Source organism: Terrapene carolina, unplaced genomic scaffold (assembly GCF_002925995.2).
Source record: "Terrapene carolina triunguis isolate 2854851 unplaced genomic scaffold, T_m_triunguis-2.0 Scaffold194, whole genome shotgun sequence".
NCBI lineage: Eukaryota > Metazoa > Chordata > Testudines > Emydidae > Terrapene > Terrapene triunguis.
In genome coordinates, this window is record NW_020664545.1 from 3,648,992 (window position 1) to 3,674,278 (window position 25,287).

At 42.6% G+C, this 25,287-nt stretch overlaps 1 protein-coding gene across 2 annotated transcripts in view; it reads right to left on the reverse strand.

Moving 5' to 3' along the window:
• The window catches only part of GNG7 (G protein subunit gamma 7), a 129,103-nt gene that overhangs the window by 48,606 nt on the left and 55,210 nt on the right, over positions 1-25,287 (reverse strand). For both annotated transcript variants that reach the window (XM_026655087.2, XM_024204455.2), the window contains one exon: positions 4,029-4,054. The gene's annotated coding sequence lies outside the window, so the exon portion shown is untranslated. The remainder of the gene's footprint in view (positions 1-4,028; positions 4,055-25,287) is intronic.

Here is a 25,287-nt window from a genome sequence, read left to right on the forward strand (position 1 = left end):
GTCAGTGTCACAACCCAGTGCCACAGTACGGTTTCTACTGAAGACTCAGTGTTGAGCTACCAGAGAAAGGACTGTCCTCCCCTTGGAAAGGTGAGCCTTTCAGTACAAGTAAGACTGATCAGCTGCAAATGAGTTCATTAATACGAGCTTGTCTAAACATGGAGTTGTTTCAGATTCACTGTTTCTGATTAACCCCACGTGTGGACACTTACTCCACAATAAATCTATTTCACTTTAAATTCACATGCTACAATTCTCAAGTTTAGCTAAGCCCTTGGACTCTGCCTACCCATCCTTAAATCTGCTGAAAATGATTATGTCCCACTGCCTCAGCGCCAAAGTTTACATAAATTTACATAAGAACAGACTGATGCAGATGTGCGTGTTCCAAAAATTTAAAATAGTTCTCTTAAGAAGTTACTACAAACCCACCAAATTTAGATCCTACTTTGCCTAGCAAGTGACTGGCTTGAGGCAAAACAATTAATACTGCATTATATTTTTGTTGCAATCACTTCCGGTTTAAGTAAAACCTGACACAATGATCCAATTCCAAGGCTGCAGGCTCACATTTATAGCACTGTTACCTTGAACCAGTTTACAGGGAGTATGTTTTGCATCATGATCAGTGCCCACAGTTTCAAAAACAGACGCTTTAGGCTGGTACAAGTGGAGGGTAACTACCTAGTGTACACAGAATCCTGTGCTTATCTAAAGATACATCCAAATGTGCACTCATCTGGGAATAAGACTAGAAGGTTTTTCAGTTTGAATTTTAACCAGTCCTCCTACGCAAGATGCATTTTTGTGAACTATTTATATATAATTGAACTTCTCTACATCTCTGGGGGTGGATGTCAGAATCTTATGTTACAAATGTGAATGTAAAATGCAAGGAAAATCTTGTTTAAAAAAAAGACTTAAGTGAGTTGGCTTTTCTTTTGACCTTTGCCCTGCCTGTTAGGAATAAGGAAGGAAGTTCCAATTTGCATGCATTCAATATTGTGTTGATTAAGGAAGCTTATTTCTTTAGAAAATGCCTCTGCTGTTTGAACAAAACATGCAAATCATGACAATGGCGGGTACCTGTCCCTTTGTTGGCTTGAAGAGATCATGCACATTTCAGAACCCCACAGTGGAAGATGCATTTTCAGAAATTGTAAATCATGAATTAATGGCTAAGAAATAGATACTGAAAAATGTACAGAATACACCATGTCATGTCTTATGCAAAGGATGATCAGTATTTAAAGATGGGCAACCTACAATCACCAATCCACATTCATTCACTTCATATTGGAAAACTTTAAGTGTATTTGTAATTTACTTTTTCTGTTCCATCGTCTCTTAAGGGTTTCCGTGCTTCTATCATTCATTCTAATACAGGGAAATGACTGATTATGCTGTTTCTACTCATCTCTGTTCCGCACTTGGAACGCCAATTCTTTAGATTTCACCATAAACCTGATGAGAAGTTGGAGAGTCACTTATTTGTACTGTGGTTTATAGATTGCCCCATCAGGGCAGTGGTTTATATTTTGAAATCTGGCAATTGTACTGAGAGAAATGTAAGCTTTATTCAAGTATAAATACAAACATATTGCCCCCCCCCCGTCCCCCTTTTTTTTTTAAACACTAATTCTAGCAACTTAAGCCCAGCAAAAAGAGTGTGTGCTTCAAGGTGTAGAAATCAATGTTTATAGGAAACCTTATTCAAAATCACACCCGGGAGTATTCTGAATGGCATATTTACATGAACCAGGAATACCAATCCCATTAGAATTCTGTGCTTTGTGCCACAGAGAATGCTGTATGCAAGCATGCTTACAATGTCCATGAAAGAGTCCGAGCAAGAGAAGGGCTTGTGTTTTCATGTCGGTTGGTTTGCTAATGGAAGACAAGGATGTTTTTAGGTTTCACTAATAGGAGTCAGAGTTCTGGTACGTACAGCACTTTAAACTTAGTGCCACCTTCCAAAGACACTTAGGACAAGGACTCAAATTCTTCCCCAGTGTGGACCACATTAGTACAGAGCATTGGCCTAAACCACCTGCCTTTCGCATCATAATTACATGACAGCCTGTGGAACACAGAACTATGGAAACTGCCATACACAGCAAGCTAGTGGCTTATCAAATAAAAATTATCAGTGCCAGATGCTTCAGAAGTAGAAGGGAAGAAAGATTTATAACCTGCTGGGGAGGAGGGAGGGAGTTTCTTACTGATCCTTGTCACTTAATTGTTGGTTTAAGAGCTGACACACAAGGGTGTATTTATCCTTTCTAAAATATCTTTTCCTTTTCCCAAAGGGACTGCATACGTTCTTGTCAGATCCTTTTCTGAATCTACTATGCCAGAGGTGGGAAAATTTTTTGGCCCGAGGGCCACATTTGGGTGGGGAAATTGCATGCAGGGCCCTGAATGTAGAACTGGGGCAGGGGGTTGGGGTGTGGGAGGAAGTGTGTGAGGGGGTGCAGTGTGCAGGAAGGGGCTTAGGTCAGGGGGTTGGGGTGCAGGAGGGGTGCGGCAGGGGGCTCAAGGCAAGGGGTTGGGGTGTGGGCTCCGGCCTGGCACTGCTTATGTCAAGCGACTCCAGGGTGGCAGCGGTGCGCAGCAGGGCTAATGGCCCCACGCCACTCCCGGAAGTGGCCAGCAGTCTGGCAGTGGCTCCTGGGGGTGGGGTGGGGCAAGCGGCTCTGCCGCGCGCTGCCCTCGCCTGCGGGTACCACCCCTGAAACTCCCATTGGCCGCTGTTCCTCGTTCCTGGCCAATGGGAGCTGCGGGGGGCGGTGCCTGCAGGTGAGGACAGCACACGGAGCCCTCTGCCCCTCCCCCCCCGAGGATGTCCCACAGGCCGGATTGAAAGCCCCGATGGGCCGGATCCAGCCTGCGGACTGTAGTTTGCCCTCCCCTGTACTATGCTCTTGGCTTCAATGACAGCCAGGGGCAGCGAATTCTTCAGGTGAAGTGCATGGTGTAGAAAAGCATTTCCTTTCATTAGTTTTAAGTTTGTCGTCATTCAGCGTCCTTGAACGTCTCCTTATTTGTGGGAGAGGATAATTAGGAGCCCCCATTTGCACTTTCTACCTTTCTTCATTTTGTATAGCTATCATGTACAACCCCCACCCCCATCGAGTCCCAATCTTCTCTCTTTTCGTATGGAGCTTTCCCCATGCCTCTAATCATTCTTCTTATTCACCCCTAATGCTCTTCTATATTCTTTCTGAGGCAGGGAGATGAGACACGAACACAGTATTTCAGGCAAGGACGTGCTATTACTTATATTACTGCTTTCTGGCATCTAATAGCTGCAACGTCTGGGAATTCGGCAAGATCTAAAAAAGCTACTTCAGTGTGCACTGCTCGTCCTCCTCAACTCCTTACTGCAACCTAATGAATTCTAAAGATTTCTACAAGAATTTAGCCAGCCTGTGGCAGATAAGAGATTTTGTGCAACATGGATCTTCTGCAATTCAGCAGGCATAACCACAAAGGTAACTTGATGGAGAGGAGATACGAGACAGCTTGGTCATAAAGGCTCAGAAGCGCCACATCCGGGGTGTTATGGATGTGAAGAGAGAAGAGGAAAGCAGATACCCTGAAATATAAAATAGGAGCCAAATAAATCTAGACCCAGGCCCACAATGTGCATTATGTGCCACAAGCAAGAGCAGGGCGCCTCCCTTTACTGTTGCCGAAGAAGGAAAATAGCTGGCCCATGCATCATGCAGTTAACATGTGATGCAGGACCACTCAGCAGTAACCTGCTCTGCTTGTTAAGAATAGTCCTTTCAAGACCTCTTTTGAAGAGAGCTGTGTGTGGCACAGACCAATTCAGCGAATCCTGCCCCAAGGCTAGTCCTGTAGGTCTAATGATATGGTCAGTTTAAGGTTCAGTTCAGTTTGAACTATCAGAGTTGTTAATGCTAAGACCAGCAACCAATACTATCAGACATACATATATGCCATGAAACCGCATGCCAATTTTAGTTATACAAAAGGGCTCAAAATGGCCAGTGTGTACATACCTTTCCTCACTGTTCCTGGATTATTCCTGAAAGAAAAAACATTGGACATGAGTGTTACCTTGAAATGATCACACAGAACTAGTTAGCATCTAGTGCACACTTACACCCTTCACAATGGAACTCAGAATGTTGCAAAATGTTGCCGTCTGCAACATCAGATACTGGAAGTCCCTGAGGTTATAGCAGCCTAATGGTATCTGATGGCACAAACTAAAACTTCCATGAAGAAGGGTCACTTCAGTTGTACAGCATTCAGTAAATCACTTTCTAGCCAGGGGCTGAAAGTCAAAATGATAGAAGTGATGACCAAAGCTGAAGGAAGCAAAGAGACATCCAAGGGCAAGAAGGTATTTGGGCATACAGCAGAGCCAATGCCTGAGGCACTCCATGTTGGCAGGGATAAGGGGGCAGATAAAGGACGTAACCAGCATGACTCTGTAGTACTGTGCATTTTTCACATAACCAGCATTCTTTAACGAGTCAGTCTTTTCAAAAATGTATTCTGCTTCATAGTTTTTAAAACACAAGGGGGAAAGAATGAATCAAGTTTATTTACCCACAGCTCCGAGTAAGAGATTTAAGCAAACTCAGTTGGCTTTGCATGGCATTAAAGATTCTTAATGAGACTACTATAATTTCTAAGCAAAACTTTTAAACCAGAAATTTCCACTTGTCAACATTGACTAAGTCAGATACCTTTACAAGCTAAAAAGCTTTGTGTACTTCCAACTTTGGGCTCTAGTTTTAAAAACGGACTAGCAGAGAACTTGGAGCAAGCTGAAAGCTGGAAAACCATAACCTTCCTATCAAGCAAATTAACCTAAAATGGAACAAGTGACAGGGACATCATTACAGGAACCAACCTGATTTTCTGGCATGCTGTTTTATTACACTGAGTAGTGGGGGCAATGAAGGCAACAGGAAATTCATATCCCATGATCAGCTCACTTGTAATGGCCTAGGAAAAGGGTGGCCTTAGAAGGGATTAATGGAATTTTACCAGTTTACTCAAATCATTTACACAAAATACATGTCAGAAACACGCCAGTACTTCTGAACCTTATGAACCTATGTCAGAAGACCTTAGCTTGCTATCCTGCTACAGGTTCAATAGGTGCAAGAGCAAGTTCGATACCCAATGCATTCTCATACATCCTGACACATGCATCTTACGTTAAAACATCTAATTTCATCTTTCCATCATTTTTTACCGGTCTCTTTTTTAAATTAGGAAAATCTAACTGACTGGTCAGTTTCATCTGAGCTGCACATTCTCATGCACTAGCTGAATTCTATAAAGTTTAGTTTGCACGTGCAGCACAAGTGTCACTTAAAAAACCTTTTCAATATAAAACGTGTTATGGAAAGATCTCTATTAGCTGTAGGCTTTGCAAAAAAACCACCTACTTTTAAAAGAAAAAAAGTTTGAGACCAAATTTGACCTGGCCATGTCCCTTTAATCCCCAATTTGCATTCGTTCAATTTAAAGTTCTAATTTCACTCGTTAAAAAGGCGCAAGACAGACAGGTTTCTATTGCAATTGTCACAGTGTTGCTAAAGTGACAGACTGAAGACAACCAATGGTCTATCTACTAGAACAGTGTCTAAGAGCAACCAGTGTTGGATAAATTACTGAGGAAGGCACAAACTCCCCGAGAATTCACCTAGCTTTGTCATACTCCAAGACAAATGAGCATGATCACTGGCTACTGAATTTTTTTCATCCGGGAGAGCAAATTACAGTAACTCCCCACTTAACATCCTCTCGCTTAATGTTATTTCGATCTTATGTCCCTGCTCCATTACAGAACGTGCTCGTTTAAAGTTGTGCAATGCTCCGCTATAACGTCATTTGGCCGCCTGCTTTGTCCACGGTTGGCAGCCCCCCCATCAGCTCTCCTACGCGGCCCCCCCCCCAGTGCCTCCAGTCCACTGGCAGACCCCGCGGATCAGGGCCTTCCCCCTGCTCCCCCCACCTCCTGCCCGAGGCAATCAGCTGGTTTGCGACCTTCAGGAGGCAGGAAGGAGGGCGGAGGAGCAAGGACGCAGTGTGCAGGCTCCCCCTCCCTCCTGCCCGTGGCAATCAGCTGGTTTGCAGTGTTCGGGGGGGGGGGGGAAGGGAGGCTGCGTGCCGCGTCCTCACTCCTCTCCGCAGCCTCCTGAACGTCGCAAGACAGCTGATTGCCACGGGCAGGAGACAGGGGGAAGGTGCTGATCTGCAGGGTCCGCCAGCAGGCGGGAGATGCTGGAGGGGGGTGTAGGGGAGTTGATGGGGGGCTGCCAGCCTGTTTAATACCTGTATTAATTGCTTGTTTAAAATGTATATAACGCCTTTTGTCTGGCAAAAAAAAATTTCCCTGGAACCTAACCCTCCTCCCCCATTTACATTAATTCTTATGGGGAAATTGGATTCGCTTAACATCATTTCACTTAAAGTCGCATTTTTCAGGAACATAACTACAACGTTAAGTGAGGAGTTACTGTACAATGCAAAAAGTTACCAGCGCATTTTTACAACTAAAGTACTACTGCCATCTGCCAAGATGATTTCAACTAGTGTAATGAACTCTTTGCTCTTACAGCTGATGGAAAATGCAATCAATACCTGCTGTTACAAGAATACAAGATATGGACAGTCCAGCATTTTCTCAGGAACTTTAAAATCATTTTGATAATATAATCCCACCCACCCTATTACAGTTTATACCTTAAAATCTGACGCATAAGCATATGAGAAACACAACCAGCAGTGTCAGGTACATGTGCCAGTACTCAATATTTTCCAGTTTCAAGGAAGAGCCCATGTTCATTTCATGAGGATACACTTTCAACAATTCAGCTAGTTGAGAGTGGTTGGAGATGAGGAAAATGTATTACAATAGGTAAAAACAGCCAGATACACATTTAAATTCTATGTGGTTTGGTGTCAAAATTAATTTGTAGCACTGAAGTTAGGTGATCAAGATTGCTCAGCCTCTGCCAGCGAAATGAGGTTTCAATTCTCTGGAGAACTACTGTAAATCTGAAGAGAAGGGTGGGGAGGGGGAAACAAAAATATTTGTAAAAATTAATGGGATTCTTTCCACAACTGCTAGAGAATGTTTTTCAGGCATTTAGCCAACACTGCTTCAGAGAGTAAAAACGCATGTGGGCTTTTCACAGCTCTGTACTGGAACATTAAAACAAAAAAGCCAGGCTCAGTGAGGCAGCTAGGCAACAGTCACTTTGATGCAGGAAAAACTACGTCAATCGGCTGCATCACTGCTGAGGCTCTGGGGTCGGGGAACCCTCCTACAGTGGATCATTGCCCACACAGTGAGTTCAGTTTACTGTTCTTGTCCTCAGTTCTATAAGCTCAGAGAGGGGAGGAGGAGGAGGGAAAGCAAAAGCAAAGCATCACTTTTCACTTGAGTGAAAGGACAAAGCTGAATCACACACTTACACACACACACACACGAGTAATAAGGCAAACCAGTGTGTTTGGAAGGTTAAATAAAAAGGTAACACTGCAAAGGACTGAACTGTCACATGCTAAGCTAATCAGGAGTTGAACATACTGCAAGTTACCATTATGTACAGGTTCTTCTGAATTCCACCTTGAGACCTCAGGGGGTGGGGGTGGGGGGGCACTGAACAAAAGATACAACAAATCCCACATCCCCTTCTGCGTCTACACAATACAGTGGCAACTCTGTCGAGACTCCTGGTTTAGTGTATAAAAATTAGGCAGGATCATTTTGGTCCTCATGCTGGTCAGTCCCCTCTCTGATTGGGATTTCTCCAACTTGCACTCTGGTGAGTATTTCTATTCAAACAGAGCAAGCCAGAGCAGCTCATTTACAGCTTTAATACCACTTTTCTGTGCAATTTCATTTTAATATAGGCCATTAACTACCTGTTAGAGACGTGTTTTACAACCGGCTCCCAACTGTCTGCAGAACTTAATTTAAGCATACGAAAAAGACAGGACTTAACTAAACCAGAAGTGCAATTTCTAGCAATCATGTTTTACTCAGAAAACTGATTCTCAGTGCCTCAAATTCCAATAATTAGTTAAAACAGGACTTAAGTCTCATTTCCCCCCTCTATTTTAACCCTTTCTGATCTCCAGAATGAGTCTGGTGATAGTCTCATGGATGCAGATCTAAAGTTCACCCCACTAGTGTCATAATGCAGTAATGACTTACTGAGTCATTCCAGGACAGACTTTTTTTCTTATTCATGCTGGGAAAATGAAGAACAGCAGGAGAAAGAGGAACCACTCAGAAAAGCAGGTCACTACTCAGAATACTGCTGCACCTTAATTTGCCCCAGATACCAGACGTATCAGATTCCAGATATGGACCATGTTGACTTGTTAGTGGCATTTTTCAATAGGTCAGAAAATCTGAGGTTGCTAAGTGGTGCCATAGAAGATAACTTGTGAATTTCTCAATAATAATTTACAACCAACCATTCAAGGAGTTTTGCTGTGAGATCATACAGATGACTTTAGTCTTTGTCTGTGTAGCCACCGGTCTCATGCAACAGATCCCTTACATTAAAAAAAATGTGATATCGACAACAGAACTGCTTAACTCCCAAAGCATATGGACTCTGCTATGCCACAATTTTGTTCCTGAGAGTAAGCTAGCATCAGCGTTGGTATCTACAGCACAAATAGCATAATTAGTTCTGAAAATAGTCCCCAGAGTGGAGAAAGCTTGAATGTAATTTAGGGACATTTAAGGTATTTTTCCTATCACTGTTCAAAATAAGTGAACGTTCTATTTCTATAAAATCATTGGAAACTACTAAAACAATTTCCTCTCTATTGGTTGCACAGTAGTTTATTGCTGTCGGGTTGGTCGTTGATGTTTAGTGATTAAAAAGACATCTGTTTCGGGAAAATATCTGCTTATAAAACATTATTTTGGACCCTGCAAACAGGCTAATCTTAGCAGTGTCCCACTGAAGAAAATGTATTCATAAGATTCAGATTGCACATGTTTTAACTAGAACCGTTTAGAGAAGACAATGCAATATCAGCTGGTCTCTTCAACATGGTGTTTTTCAAAGAGCTTTAGATAGTGAGCTCTTCAGGGTAGGGACTGTGTACTGCTCTACACAGTCGGTACCGAGCACAAGTTGGCCCTGATCATGCTTGATCCATAGGCACTACTGTAACCATGATGAATAATAATCTACATGCTTATAGAACGCTAGAATGAGAAGTGCACAGTTCTTAGCAGCAGCAGTTCATCTCGGAAAGAAAGGATTCATTTATATTTAGAAATAAAAGCAGGGCAGACTCCGTGGTTATTTGCTCCATCACAAAGCATTACATAACGTTCTCTGGAGAACGGCCATCATTACAAAATAAGAATAATTATGAATGTGTGAAAGCATAGGGGTGCATTGTCTTGTCAGTACCGAGTGGAGATTGTCAGCAGCTTGCAGAAGCAACGGTATACAGAGTAGCCATCATTCAAAAAGTAGTAAGTAACTGCACAGGAACCAATCAGAACACTGCAATTTTAGACTGGATGCAAAAATGGGCATTAGCATTTCACCCCAAGTTGAGTCTTAACTAGATTATACCTTGAACATCCAATGTCTGAACATTATAATTAAAACGAAGGGTCAGCAAAGGGACAGACTGTGTTTTGAAAAGATCCTGTATATGGGTGCATTGGAGGTGGCTGGCAGCTGCTTTGACATTAACTATTACTAGGGCTAAAAACCATCAGGAAGAACATGCCTAAGTCTTCAGTGTCTTGCTCTCCTCCTCCACCCACCCACTTTATCCACCCCCTCTATAAAGTCACCTTCATGCTAAACCTCAGAGTAAAACTGCCACACATTCCACTCAGAGTGGGCTGTTTGTCAAACTTTGCCTACATTTGTCAGCTGAGCAGCTGAGGCTAGTGAGTCGCACTGCCTACTCCCCCGACCTGGAGGAATCCGTGCCCTATGTGCAAGCCTCTCTCCACTGCACATAAGGTTTTGTTTTTGCAGCAAAAGGTTCAGAGAAATAAGAAAATCCATCATCTGAGATTTGTATTTAATAAACCTGTAGACAAGAGGAAAAAAGAAACACGTGTGTGGCAAAGAGTTGAGGGCAAGATTTTAAAAATCCACTGGGACATGTGCTTCTAAATCCACTAGGTGCCTTTGAAAATCTAATCTTAATCCATGAAGCTATTCTCCTAAATCAGACTCCTTCAGATCTCAGAATCCTGAAGGACCAAGTTCATACAAAAAGCCACTGACGTCTTTTCAGGGAATGTTGCATTTTGACCATTTTCAGAATGCTGTGACTGTTGTGGGTTATGAACTATAGGGCTCAGCATCCAAACTTGAGGCATAACCCTGTAGAGTGCTTTCAACTGCCGCTGAGGTCAGTGTGGGAGGAGGGTACTTGGCATCCCACTGGATCAGGCCTTTGGGCTCATCCAATGATTTTAAAGAGTGATTACACGCAGGGTGGAGGAGAAAGGCTAAAAGGAGAAAAAGCCCTCATTTCATGCTATGCGTATGGTAGTTTAGGGTAATTCTGGATTAAGAGAGCAAAAGGGGTTTATCTGAAAGAACAGAATAGGTCAAAGCAAGGGGCAACTTTCAATGAAGTTTAAGTTTTACTCAGACACCCTGATCATCTTTCTGGGCACTGTTTAAGGCTATGTCCTCACTACGGGGGGAGGGGGGGGTCGATTTAAGATACGGAAATTCAGCTACACGAATAGCGTAGCTGAATTTGACGTATCTGAGCCGACTTACCCCGCTGTGAGGACAGCGGCAAATCGACCTCTGCGGCTCCCCCGTCGACGGCGCTTACTCCTACCTGCGCTGGTGGAGTACAAGCGTCGATTCGGGGATCGATTGTCACGTCCTGACGAGATGCGATAATTCGATCCCCGAGAGATCGATTTCTACCCGCCGATTCAGGCGGGTAGTGAAGACGTAGCCTAAGATTAGTTAAATTCTTTGCCTGGGATGACAGATAAGGCAGCAGGATGCTGTAGCTCATCGCTGCTTCCACCCTGTGTTAACACCTAATTTAGGATCAAAACAAGTGCTGCAATTTAAAGTGTGGGTAATTGCGATGGAGGGGATGTAATGTGAATGCCCCAGATAGCATCCTTACTATTACACAACTAGCTTGTAGAAAAGGTAAAAGGAGACGCAGAAAGCTAGGAGGAATTAGTCACTGAAGACTAAAAACACAATCAAAATATATTTAGTCCATGCATCCATTCACCCCCTCCTTCACCACGCTCACACAAGGGATTTCAATATTCCACAGACATTATATGCATAGCAGCCCAGCATTAAAGTAAATGAAGTAAAACTAATTCTCTGCCGGAGAATGTAATTGCTCTGACAACAGACAAGCAGCTCCCATGGAATGGAATTGAAAATATGAAGGCAGATGATCAGGTCACTAGGAAACTGCTCCCCAGCATGGTAGGAAGAGAATAATGGCCTCACAGCACACAAAATTTTCAATCTGGAATAAATGGTTAAACTCCAGTGATAGGAATATTGGTCTGTTTTTATTCCCCAAGATTGGAAGGAAGCCCTAGCCAGAAATAATAGGCAAGTTACAAGAATCAGTAGTAATGAGATGTGTCTGTTCTGACCCTTAGTGTTTTGTCATCAAATGTAAACATCCCTCAATTTTGCCACTAATGGGCAAAACAGCCCCTGAAGTTCCCTCTGTGCAAGGTCAGTTTCCTCCCCTTCCACACTACAGGTAGGAAGATCCTTCCACAACCTCCTAAGAAACAAAGTGAGCTACATTACATTCTTCATAGAAATCTTCTTGGTTTCAACATTGGTTTTGAGCACAATTATCAGAGCCACAGCTCAACACCCAAAAGAGTTCAAGTTACCACTACTTCCAGGCCAACAGTTCAATGGCCAACCTGGAAGGGTTAACAAGGCTACTCTTAATCCTCCTCTTCAGTCTTCTGCAAAAGCGAACTGTCACTTGGAACAGATCTTTAGACTAAAAGGTGCCCTATACACCAACTGCCTCCTTTCAACCATGCTTTAAAGAGTTTCTAGATGCACCAGATCACCAGCTGCAGAGAAGTTACTATATTAAAAAGGCTTGAGCATCTCCCCCTCCTCTTCCCATTCAGTAATTCTAGGCAAAGAAAAGAGCAGACGTTCCAGACTTATCTACACTGGGGATTTACCTGTGTTACACTCAGTGATAGCCAGCAACAGTTGGGTTTACACTGGCGCAGCTCTCTTATGTAGACAGGCTATAAAACACAATTAGCACCAGAATAAGCTTATGTCAGTTTCAAGAAGGGGTAAACTGCATCTGAGATAAATTGTGGCCTAGAGCATCTTAGCCTTTACACCAAGGGTTTGCCCCAGAACAGCTGTGGCTAAAATTCCCAGCATACACAAGAGCTCTGTAGAATACTAGTTGCTCCAATTACAGTAACATCTGCAGCTAGTTCTAGGGTGCTTGCCCATAATGTTAGTTATTGAGAGCTACAGGTGATGGCTAGTAATTTGTAAAGAATTTTGACAGTAGCAAATTTGCTGCTTACCAATGCTCAGAGAGCATTATGCATTCTTTGGTCTCATTAGTTTACAGATTCTGCAAGAGTGACTAATTACACAATCCCCCACACTTAAAAATACCACGAGCTAGTCCATCTGTAGCATCACAAGCTTGGGCTCGAGACAGACTGGGATCAAGACTAGAGAATATGGGCACAAGACCATAGCACAGTGAGATAGCTAGGATATGAAAAGGGAAGCAGTGGATGTTGAGCTGGGCAATCATGAAGAGTCACGTGACATCTAATGTGGCCACCAGTCACAGTGCATTGCTTCTCCCGTTGAAGATCTGTTCGAGAGGGACAGTTGAATAGCAGGATTTCTGACTCAATGCTCCTGCAAGCTCATTTTATGCTGTGGATTGTTCTACAGCTGAACCTTGTGGGAAAATACACACCATTTGAAAACAAACACCCATTAGTACCAGATGAATCAGTGTCAGTCAGCTCAGTCCCTGACTACTCCGATGCAGCAGAAGTCTGAGTCTCTGAAATGTCAGAGTAGGAGTCTGAAGCTTATTAATGCCTCATCAAGCGCTTAAATAGTCAGAAGAGTGAGGTAGTGGGCCATGTGTAAGTCAAGTCAGTGCCAAATAAGGGGCTGGCTGAGGATTCTGTTAGAGTCTCTAAAATAGGATTTGTTAAAAATAAAAAGTTCATTTGGTTACAGCATAATAAGGCACAACGCACTGTTCGGAGTCTGAAGTAAGACACACGGCAGCAGCGAGAGACACACCTTCCCTTAGGCCCAGTTTGACGCTATTTTCTGTCATGTTATGAAGTTTACTTTTTAAAAAGAAAGAAGGAAAGAAACCATCAGCTAACGGGGGTCTTCCAGTGGGATGCATGGGGCTAGATGACAAAGATCAGCAACCCACTGGCTGAGAGGTCAGTTCAAAACATAATTTAACAGAAAAAACATAGGGCAGAGGAGGCTTCAACGGGAAGTTCATGGCAAACCATGCAACAGCAGTGATTGTTTGAGTATTTGTGTTGTCTAGTTGTAGTATTTAAACGGAGTCACTGAAATGTAGCAACAGACAGCTGAGTCCAGGTCTGGTTTTATTGGAGGGACCCTGCCAATGCCCCCCACCCACCCACCCACCCACTCCCCCTCTAAAATCAGAACTAGACCCAGGCACCCTCTCCCAAACTCAGCAGATTAAACAAAAACAAAAGCCTATTTACTTAAAAGTCACTTTAGACTTAGAGGTAGGTATCTCACTTCAAATGAGGGGTACTTTAAACCTGCAACAAGTGAATCATCACTGAGAGCAGAAGAACGCTTCCGTACTCCCCACCAAAAACAAGTCAAAATCTGATGCCAACTAAAATTGGCTGACAATTTAGGAACTGTGCTGCAACAGTAAAATATGATGCATATTTAAACCTACACCTGTGTGGCTGAGAACTGCAGACAAGCAGCAAAGATATTCTGCTGCAAGGCTAAACACTCCGCTTTAAATGATACACTTGCTGGCATAGTGAATCAAAGCCAAGAATCTGATAGAAGCTGAAGAGCGCCTCACACCACTGCCAAAAAAAAAAAATCAAAGCAAAACCAAGAACTGCATGAAGCTCTGGACTTCCGAATGGCATACAGCATGCTAGAGTCCAGACATTAATTAAGAGAGCGAGCAGCCCTGGGACAAGAGGGAAGGTCCTCTCATGAATCAGGAACGGATTAAAAGATAGGAAACAAAGGGTAGGGGGATTTAGTTGAGGATTGGTCCTGCTTTGAGCAGGGGGTTGGACTAGATGACCTCCTGAACTCCCTTCCCACCCTTATATTCTATGATTCTATGAATAAATGGTCAGTTTTCACAGTGGAAAGAGGTAAATAATGGCATCCCCCAAGGATCTGTAACTGGGACCAGTGTGGTTCAACATATTCTTAAATGATCTAGAAAAGGAGATAAACAGGGAGGTGGCAAAGTTTGCAGATGATGCAAAATTATTCAAGATAGTTAAGGCCAAAGGTGACTGTGAAGAGTTACAAAGGGATCTCACAAAACTGGGCAACAAAATGGCAGATGAATTTCAATGTGGATAAGTGCAAAGAAATGCACGTTGGAAACCATAATCCCAACTACACACACAAAGAAAGATCGGAGTTATTGTGAATAGTTCTCTGAAAACATATGCTCAATTTACAGCAGCAGTCAAAAAAGCTAATCAAGTTAGGAGCCATTAGGAAAGGGATACATAAGACAGAAAATATCATAGTACCACTATGTAAATCCATGGTATGCACACACCTTGAATACTGCTTGCAGTTCTTGTCACCCAATCTCAAAAAAGGGCATATTAGAATTGGAAAAAGTACAGTGAAGGGCAACAAAAATGATGAGGGGTATGGAACAGCTTCCTTATGAGGAGAGATTAAAAAGACTGGAACTGTTCATCTTGGGGAAAAAAAAAAAAAAAAAAAAAGGAAAGGGAAAAAAAAGAAAAAAAAAAAAAAAAGATTAAGGGGGGGGGGATAACTTTTATAGAGGTCAATGAAATCATGACTGGTGTGGAGAAAATGAATAAGGAAGTGTAATTTACGCCTTCATATAGCACAAGAACCAGAGGTCACCCAATGAAATTAACACGCAGCAGGTTTAAAACAAACGTAAGGAAGCCCTTCTTCACACAATGCACAGTCAACCCGTGGAACTCATTGCCAAGAAATGTTGTAAAGGCCAAAAGTATACCTGGGTTCAAAAAAGAATTCGATAAGTTCAGAGGATAGATCCATCAATAGCTATTAGACAAGATAATAAGGGACACAATCCCATGTTCTGGGTGTCCCTAAACTTCTAACTGCCAGAAGCTGGGATTGGGTGACAGGAGGATGGACCACTCGATAACTGCCCTGTTCTGTTTGTTCCCTCTGAAGCACCTGGCACTGGCCACGGTCAGAAGACAGGATACCAGAATAGATGGCCCGTTGGTTGAACCCAGTATTGTCATTCTTATGAAATTACTGTAGGGAAAAAAATTATGCCACTTCATAACTGGAGCTGCAAAAGTGAAGCAGAGTTCACTGCTCCAACAACATTGTTTTCCTTAGTGTGTTCCACATTCCTTTGATGACTGCAGTCCATTAAAGTAAATGGAACATTCCACTGAACCATTCCCCAGCATGTAAAAATAAAATTGACACAAAGGGTGGCCATAGCAACTGTTAAGGGGGGGGGGGAGAAAAACAGTCAATCTGCCTTCCCTTTGTTTTCAGATTTTTTTCCAATTAAAGCACTACTGTTGGTGAATGGTAAGAAATTAACACACAACAGATTGTGGGGGGCGCCGATGTGCATTTATACAGAACAGGAACACTTGTTTCCCCCCCCCCCCCCTCCTTTTTTTTTTTTTTTTTTTTTTTTTTTTAAAAAGAGCCTTCAGAATGCTTGGGGCTAAGGTGCTATTCAGTGCAAAGTGTCTAATTTACAATGTTTTAATCAAGCCTTGTATCATCATCGGGTTAGGTATTATCACTGTTTTACAAAGGGGTAAAACTGAGGCCACAGTTACCCCAGGCCTCATGAAAGTCAATAGCAGAGGAATGAAACATGCAAGTCCCGTTTCTCAGGCCTCTAGTCCTTCACCTCCAAGCCAGATAAACGTGGCACTGTTCAGTGTGTGCCTGGTGTCAAAAAGACCAGGCACTCAGCTCTTTTTAAACAAAGTGCCAATACACACGCGCACCGAGCCTATCTTTAGCACATAAAAACTTACTAAGCCACTTAAAACAAACTTTGCAGGAGTTGCTAAAGACGTGGGCATGTCTGTCAATGTTAAGGTCATGCTGGAGTTCGTACAGAATATGGGCAGGGGAAAGAATCCTGCCCTGGGATTCCAGGTAACACTAAGGCCTTGTCTAGACTAGGATTTGAACAGGAGTAACATGATAGTGACAGCCTTCTCTAGATCAGGCATATGGTCTAGTTTAGTATCCTGAGGTCGGTAATACTTTGGCCTGATTCTGGCTGTTGGGTGGAGTGTGGTAGTGGCTGGCGTTTGACCACTAGCACAGACCACTAGACAATGAGCTGGTGGTCCCTTCTGGCCTAAAACTCTATGACTTAAACATGTGTTAGGATGTGTCTTCATGGCAGAGTGTAGCTCACTGGAGTTAACTTGAATTAGCCTAGCTCAAGTGAGAGCACCCATACTGTGAACACCACTCGGGCTGTTGTGCCCATCCTGGAGCGATCTCCACTCATGTGTGGGTGCCAAGACTTCTGAGGGCATATCCGGTGGTTCTTTGCACTGCGGTAAACAGAGCCTCTCTCTGAATTATCTTTTCCCGTCAATTATGGAATAAATTGTCTGAACTTTCTGGGCACAGAGGGGAAATTGTTGGAAGGAACTGGAGAACTAGCGGCACTCAAGTAGAGCTAGCCTGCGTCCACACTGCAGAGTGGTCATGTTAGCAGCTGACTTGTGCTAACTCAAGCTTTTAGCCCACACCTCCTGATAGGCCAGCCAACACGAGTTAATAGCAGCACCACACGAGTGAAGAATGTGTGTGAGAGGACAGAATTATAATTCAGGTTAACTTTGCAGTGAAGACAGACCATTAGACTAGTCAAAGTTAAGTTTCAAATCCACTTTCACCCCACCCACCAGGTTTAAAACTTGTGCCTTTTTAAGGCACATTAAACTGGTCACTATCTTGCTTACTTCTACAGAGGCACAGGAACAAAGACACTGTCCGCAGAAAGTGGTACACGGTTTGAGAACATTTCTCATATCCTGAGGCTTTAGGATGGAAGCCAGACACTAAATCAACAGGCTTATGGATTGGGAAATCCAATTCAAGTGTAAAGACTTAATCCCCATTTTTCACTTCTGCTGAAGTCACACAAATACTTGTATATTCTTAACTACTACAGGTCCTAATATTACCAGATTTCACATTAGTGGCTTTTAAGTCTAACAGCCATATAATATCATGCATTTCTTGAATTCAGCATTCCAAAAGAGATTTCACTTGCACAGCATGATATTCAGCCACAAGACTAGAGAAGACTTTCTATTAAAGTCCACAATTCAAAAAAGAAAAGTGTTCTAAAGAGAGATTGAAATTCAACATCTTCAAAGTGAAACTGAATAGCTTAATTTCATGCTATTATATTCCTAGAAGGGTCACCTGTGGGTAATCCCCCTTCAGCAAACACCAGAATTAATATTTCACTTTCCCAGAAACATACTATAGACCCCCTTCTGGTGCTTTATTCCCCACCCACATGCAACAAGGCTGTTAGATACTCAATCAACTTCAACTCAGAATATGAATCAATATGGAAACTCCCCTATCTGTCCCCCACTGTCTTCTGGAGGCTTTTAAGTTTCAAAAGTTGGCCATCTAAGTGCTGTTTAACACAATGGGTTCCTGTACGGGCAAAGATGTACTTTTGATGTGCCTAACTACAGACTGTTGCAGCAGCCTCACTGTACTCCTTTGGCAACAAAGAGCTCACCTGGAAAGTGGCTGTCTGCAGAAAAATTTCAGCAATTCCCTACCATTTGTCTGGAATCTGAGCAGTATTAAATGCAATGGTGGAAGACTGGATAAAAAATTTCTGTGCAGAGATGATCAAAGTGATAAAAGCTTATTCATGGATAATTAGTCACTGCATTGGGACTTTGTAACATACTGTTAGCTTGCCAAGATCTCAGATCATAGCATTAAAAAACTGGTTTCCAAGTTGTCCTATTCTTCCTAGCCCCCAAATACAAAAGCTACCTGAAAGCAGAACAGCATTTGTGAATGCCATTGTATTTAACATGGCCACATTTCCACAATGTGGAAGTTGGCTATAAAAATTCTCCCCAAAAGTGAAAACTTTGGCTCCACAGTGTTCTGTTTTGAAAGATCACAGCTGGAAGATCAATGCACCAGATCCTCAGCTGGTGTAAATGTGTAGAGCTCTACATACATGACATCAATGGAGGAACATCAACGTGTGCCAGTTAAGGACTCCTACTGATGTGTTTACCACTCAAACTCCTTTGACTTATAAGGCAAATATACTTTCTGGCAGTGGCTAAACAATCCTCTGCACAACAGGTCTAGTATGAAGAGAGTCTCAGATTTATGCCACAGTGTGTAGCACAGAGGATCAATTTAAGACCAAACTGAATGTTTAAGAGCATAAGCATGTCAAGATCACCAGCTCCAGGCCTTCACTGTCAGGTGTTCCACCCGCCCATACCAAGAGTAGTGATGGGAGGAGAAGAGACATTTAACCAAAAGGATTGGGTAAGCGAATTGCAAGGCTGTAAAGCCAGGATTAGAATCAGCAGATTTTAAATTTGCATATTCGACACATTAATATATTTGAGTAAAAATATCATACTCCTCACTTAACCTATAGGAGGACACCAGGCAAGTCATTAAGATGTGTGGTTCAAGAACACCCACACTTCAAAACTTGTCATATCTGAGAAGCATGCCCCGCCTTGCTTAGATCTCCTAGGCAAGGTTTAACACCTTTCTGATATCAGTTTATCATTCTAGCAAACATTTAGTTTGATCTTTGGAGCAGACACAGAGCTCAACTGCCGGGTGGTGGGACTGATGCACCTAAAAGGTAATTTGGCAGGCTGCCTGGCTCATTTGCCTAGTGCAAGCCTCTTCATTCTAATAATGTAAACAGCTACCTCCAGGTCCTAGCAACTTAAAGAAAGCCTGGACACTCGCACCTAAGGTGTCACAGCTGAGCAATACAGCCCTCCAGTCACAGCACTGCTATAGAATCTGACTTGATATCTGGCAATTAAAATGCTGTTCAAATACACAGGCACTGCACAGGACAGGTGCATTGCAGGAATTTCCGCTAATAAACTGATTAACAATCTTTGATGTATTGGGCTGGGAAGCAGACTCTCATAGCCTATTAACAGAAGTAAAGTATCTAAGAGATCAGCAATCTGTATCTTCTATTTCTACCTGACCTGGTGCCGCTGACTGAAGTAGTTTGGTGCCAAAGGGGTCTTCCCCTTTCTGTCAGTGCCTCTACTGGAAGAATGGGTATGTCTGTGGGATGAATTGTTTGGAGCAAGTAGCACATCAATGTGGTACATTAAAATTCTGAGCTGAGAGAGTCAGTCAAGTAAGGACACAGAGCACACAGGATGTCCTCAGTTACATTAAGAAAATTTCAGAGTGTGCTGTAAAGGACACTTGGTGCTTCACAAACATTCAAAGAAAGGCCTCTGGGCCAATTTCTGATCAATTCCCTCTCTGCAAACTACCAGCCTCTACTAAGTGGGACCTCAACCATATAGGGTTTTCCATCAACTAACAGGATGGTTGTCATCAACTCCCCTCCCCTACCACACAGGCTGCAGAAGCTAAATGAGTGAAAAAACAATTCCTCCACTTCAGGGTAGTAATTATTAAGAGTACTGCTAAAAAGGTCCTTCCAAGATGACCATATCTCCTTCCCCCTCTTGTAGAGTGCTCATTGAGCCAAGGGAGTTGTTTGTCTTTGCTCTCCATGTGTCATTCTCACTCAAAGAGCACATGAGTCAGAGGCTGTGCACCACAGATGCCACTGATAAAAGCATACTGCATTTGGGAATATTAGCAACCCCGCAGAACAAAGAGGCAGCTCAAAAACAAAAACACAAAAAACTCTATACCCCATCCATCGACTCCCAATCAGCTTCTCCAGTAAGTGCCTGGTAAATGTCACTGGCTTTAATCTTCACATAAACATCAGTTTCTAGTTGTTTCAGATTAACTCCTAAACTCCTGTGCATTAAAGAAGCACCAGCAAAAATTAAAGGTCATCAGCAATGCAAGCTGTGAAATACCTTTGACATTAAATTGTGTTCTTGTCAGCTCAGCCCTTGTAGTTATTGTGAACAGAAAAAGTAAGATTTAAATTTTTTTCCTTTTGTTTTTTTCTCCCAAGCAATATTAAATAGCCTACTCAACACTGCTCCACCTGATTTTTTCCAGGGGAAGAAAAAGTTACTTATTCAAAGCAGAACAGATAGTAAATGCAAGGCACTAGAAAAGTAGAACAGTCACAAAAGAAAAGGCTTTCATCCAATTTTGAGGAGTCAGTAGGTTGAAAGCTTGACCCAGTAACAGAAAATTGGCCTTCTAATCTAACCCTTACTGGGCTGACTTTGTCCTGTGTGTGGTGGAACAAGGGGTGTTATTTGCACCTTACAAAAGTCCAATATTGTTACTGTATAAGGTGCAGTGGGGAGTCCAAGTTTCTACCTAGAATAATGTAGCAGGTCGTCTCTATACAATTTGCACCAATTTAGCAAAAATCTGTTTACAAAAATAAATTAAGTCTGTGCAAAGTCATTGTGTGGATATTCTTAAAATCAGTTTAAAAGTGGCTCTTTAATTAAGTTGGATGCAACCCTACCGCTCAATCCCACAAACACTTACGTTTTGCTCAATGGGGCTACTAGCATGATTAAAGTCAGCCACAAGCTGTGTTTACACATTCAGATTCTTAATGAAGCTGCCACCTCTCTAAGCTACTGGACAATACAGTGCAGGCAGTTTTTAATGTGGTTTATAGATCTGTCTTTTTGACCAGAGCTGTGAGTGTTTGATTCCCTCTAGTAAATCAGAAAGACAGTGTGACCCACTTTGAATGAGAAGTACAACTTGTCTATTTCGGTACAGAAGAGACTCAGCAGCAGAGCAGACTGTGTTCTGACCAAGGACAGAATGGAAGTCTTCCTTTGCAGGCACACGACGCTGTGAGTAGGGCTGTAGGACAGCCATGCAGTACACAATAAGCAACTGCTCACCCAAGAGGCTTTGCTCCTACAGCAATGCCATATTTTATATAGCGTTAACACTATTCATGAAATGGTCAAAAAAAATCTTGTACAGAGATTAGTGAAGAAGGATCACATATAGAATCACTGCAGGAAGTTATTTCACTCAGTCTGCGAACACTAGTTTATTTAGCCCTGGCAGTTTTAAAACATTTATTCTGATTGGGGGTTTGCAATTAGTAGACCTGAAAGAAGGGTTCTTTGAGGGAAGGGGCAAAAACCTAACAACTAAAAAGGTAGCAAGGAGCATGGAAGACATGCAAAAGCAATGTGATACCAAGAAAAGCCCCAAGGCTTATGGTCCACACCAGACTACATAAAAAGAACGAGGAGCACGTGTGGCACCTTAGAGACTAACAAATTTAGCCCACGAAAGCTTATGCTCAATAAATTTGTTAAGTCTCTAAGGTGCCAGACGTACTCCTCATTCCTTTTGCTGATACAGACTAACACGGCTACCCCTCTGAAACCTCTCTATCAAATCCAACCTTCTGCTGACACTGCTATTCCTTCCATGGCAGGGGCCCAGTTGTTACACTCTGGACCAGTGGTTCTCAACCTATTTATCATATGCGGCCCACAATGTGTTACCTGGGCCGTAAGTTGAGAACCACAGCATGCTCCCCAACCCTGGGTACAGACCCCCATGCCCAGTGCCTCCCGCCCAGAGACCCTCCACAACGTTGAAGAGAAGGAGATGGCAGACAAAAGATCAAATACCTTCTGCTTTTTGAACCTTTGCAGCTTCAGTTTAAACTTTAAACACATGCCAGTTACATCCAGTAATCACAGATACAAGTATTTCTGGGTGTGTCAGGCACACACAGTACCACCATTATTAGCATGTGTATGACTGAAAAAAAGTTAGAAAAATGGTCACAATTCAGTGCTTCAAGGGTAAATGCTGGCTAAGTCTAGACAAAAGGTGTTGGAGGTCACACTCCTATGGTTAAAAGCCAAAAAGGAAGCAACCTTGAATCCTGGATAGCTTGCAAGGTAAGCTCAACAACAAATGCTGAAACCTACAGCTACATGATGCTTGAAAAAGTCATTCCTATCTTTTAGGCATAGCCTCTACAAAACCAGCTCTCTCCAAAGCCAAAAAAAATTTTTATTTTTAAATAAAAAAAGACTCAGCTGGATTGAAAATGTACAATGACTGGAACGGATACACAGAGAATAGCTAGTCTTTCAATTGGTTAAAAATGCGTATCTTTCTGAGAAACAGAGTGCTTTATTACTTTATTTTAAAAAGCTCTGGAAGAACCCTTCATGTTTCGGGAAGTGCAAAGCATTTGATCAGGAAATGAATCCAGTTCTCAATTTCAGCCTTTGCTTCCTGTCCCACTAGAGGACAAGAATGTTGTGTAGGCACTTGAGTGTGAATATGTGGCATTACTGAATAGCAACTCCCTGATCGCAAAGCAGCATGGGACACCATGCATGTGAACACAGGATGAAGGGAAGTCAGTGATCAAGGGATGCAGTGCTCTCTCAAGTGTCTGTGTTTGTAAGATTAAGGTATTTACATAAAAGTCATCTTAATATTTACTAAGTTAAGACACGCCTCTAAACAAAAACAAACTGCCCCTCCCCCAATGTCAAAGTTGCATTTTATATAGTCAGCTGTGGAAGTTGATTTGACACCTTGTAATCATTATCTTAAGAGGAATAGGGGAAGATTCATGAGTCCACTGAAAGTGGGTCCTACACCGCCACAAAACATGCAGTTGTCTTATGGATGGTCCCATATTGCTCGAAGCCACAACAAAAAACTCTGTTCTTGAGGTGTTAACACAACTCTAATGTGGGTTTCAAATTATATCAACTCTGGAAATCAGTTTAAGATACGAGAGAGGTTCCAGAGCAGAGAGTGACAATTTCAGTTCAGTACTGCTTTATCTTCCAAGACTGGCAGCTTACTTCAAGGAACGTCAAGGACTACTGAATTGCAGATCCACTGAGACTGGGTGCTGGGACTGAATGAGATGCCAGTTCTCACACTAGTGAAATAAAATGAGCTAAACATGAGTCCTAATCCAACAGGAAAACAACTCACCATGCAGCAAGGCCACAGCGTTTCATTGCCACTATTTTATCCCTGCTGCAACTTCGTTGGATGTTTCCTATAGGTGTAAATTTGATCCATCATCCATCTCCTATTACACAGGCGCAGCTCTTCTCACCCGGTATGGTTAATACAGACAACCCTCAACTTTCAGAAACCCTGGAATTACCAAGTCTTCCAGTCACATTTTAAAAAGACAGAACAGGAAGGTAACCATGCTCAAAATATGGTAGATGATGTCTACAGAAAAGGTAAACCTAGAGTGACTGCTTCATACAATCTTCCTTCTTAAAACAAAAGTAAATACTAGATACCACAGTGATGGGCTCTTTATAAGTTGGATTTGTAGCAAAACAAAATGCCTAATCACCAAGACTGAGGCTGGGTCATGTTCTGGAGCTCTGAACAAACCTCAGATTGGAAGGCGAGGAAGGGTACAACACCAAAGCTTTTTCTAGGGATTGGCACATAGTCTGGACCTGTTAAAAATGTGTTTTCCAGCCCCATGCATGTTTCATTTGGTTTTGCCTTGTTTGGCAACTAGGTATCTGCCTTTACAAGATTATGTTGCCTACCACATTATGCGAGAGCCTATCAAAAATACTCTCTTCTCCTCAAACTTGGAGTTAACTTCCTTGCCCATTTCCATGGTACACCTTTCCTTGTGCAACATTTTGAGCCTTGAAAACTAGAATCTCCCTAGGATCTTTGTGGCTTTGTAGCTCCCACAGCAGACTGCCTTCTCTTAGGAATCCAAACAAGTCCACAGCAAATTTGCAGTTTTGTGACAGACCAACCAAGGTCAGGACAATTCTCATTCACACAGTTAACTGGAGAGATGGGCTGTAAATCCAGAAAGTTAAAAACTGCTGATTTGAAAGTGTGCACAGCTGGGACTTCAACTTAGTGTAAATGGATAAACGTAGAAAACAAAAAACCCAACAGCAGACTCATTATAAACTTTGTTATTTGGATTGTGGTAGCAACTAGACCCCCAACAGGATTGGGACCCCAGTGTGCTAAGTCTAACAAAGAGCAACAGATAATGTAAGCTCATCGAGGCTGGGACTAACGCATATTTCTCTTTGCAGACTCTGGCAGGAGAAGAAATCTCTCTCTACATCACAAAATAACTCCATGATTGTGGTAAATTGAGCTCCTCTGTGAATTTATGGCCCTGCTAACAATGTGGGGAACTCGTTACCAGAAACAAACAAATGAGGTGTTGGGTGTCATTAGCCACCTCTTGCCTACCCCAACCAGGGGCTGTGCTAAGCAACTTTCCAGCTGACTCCTGCCTGATGTGCAAGGTGCTAGTTTGGCTCCAAGCCTGAGAGCCACAAAGGTGTATTCAGACTAGCTCCGCAGTCTGCTCCCAAAATACACCCTATGGACTAGTCTTGTTGCACAGACAGTGACTGGATTTATGAAGGCAAACTAATCTATACGAACAAGAACAAAAATGCTTTATCTAGTCCCTTGCTGCTGCTCAGCCTTAATAATCCACTAGCCCCTCACATTAAAACTAGAAGCAAAACTTTGCAGCCTTGAATCTGTTTGGCTGATTTAAATGAAGGCACATAACACAGTATTGGGAAAGATGATCATGCACCACTTCTGCCTACCCAAAGTGATCGAAATTCTTCTTTTTTCTCCCCACCCCACTCTCACAAGTACCAGAAAAGAACCTTGCCCTTACACCAGAGCCAAAACGTGCAATCAAATGCAAATGATTTTCTCCCCTTCCTCAATAGGCCTGACCTGTAAATTGTAGGTAAGTTAGTTTGTAGCTGACCATTCAGTAGTGCACTGTAGTTATATT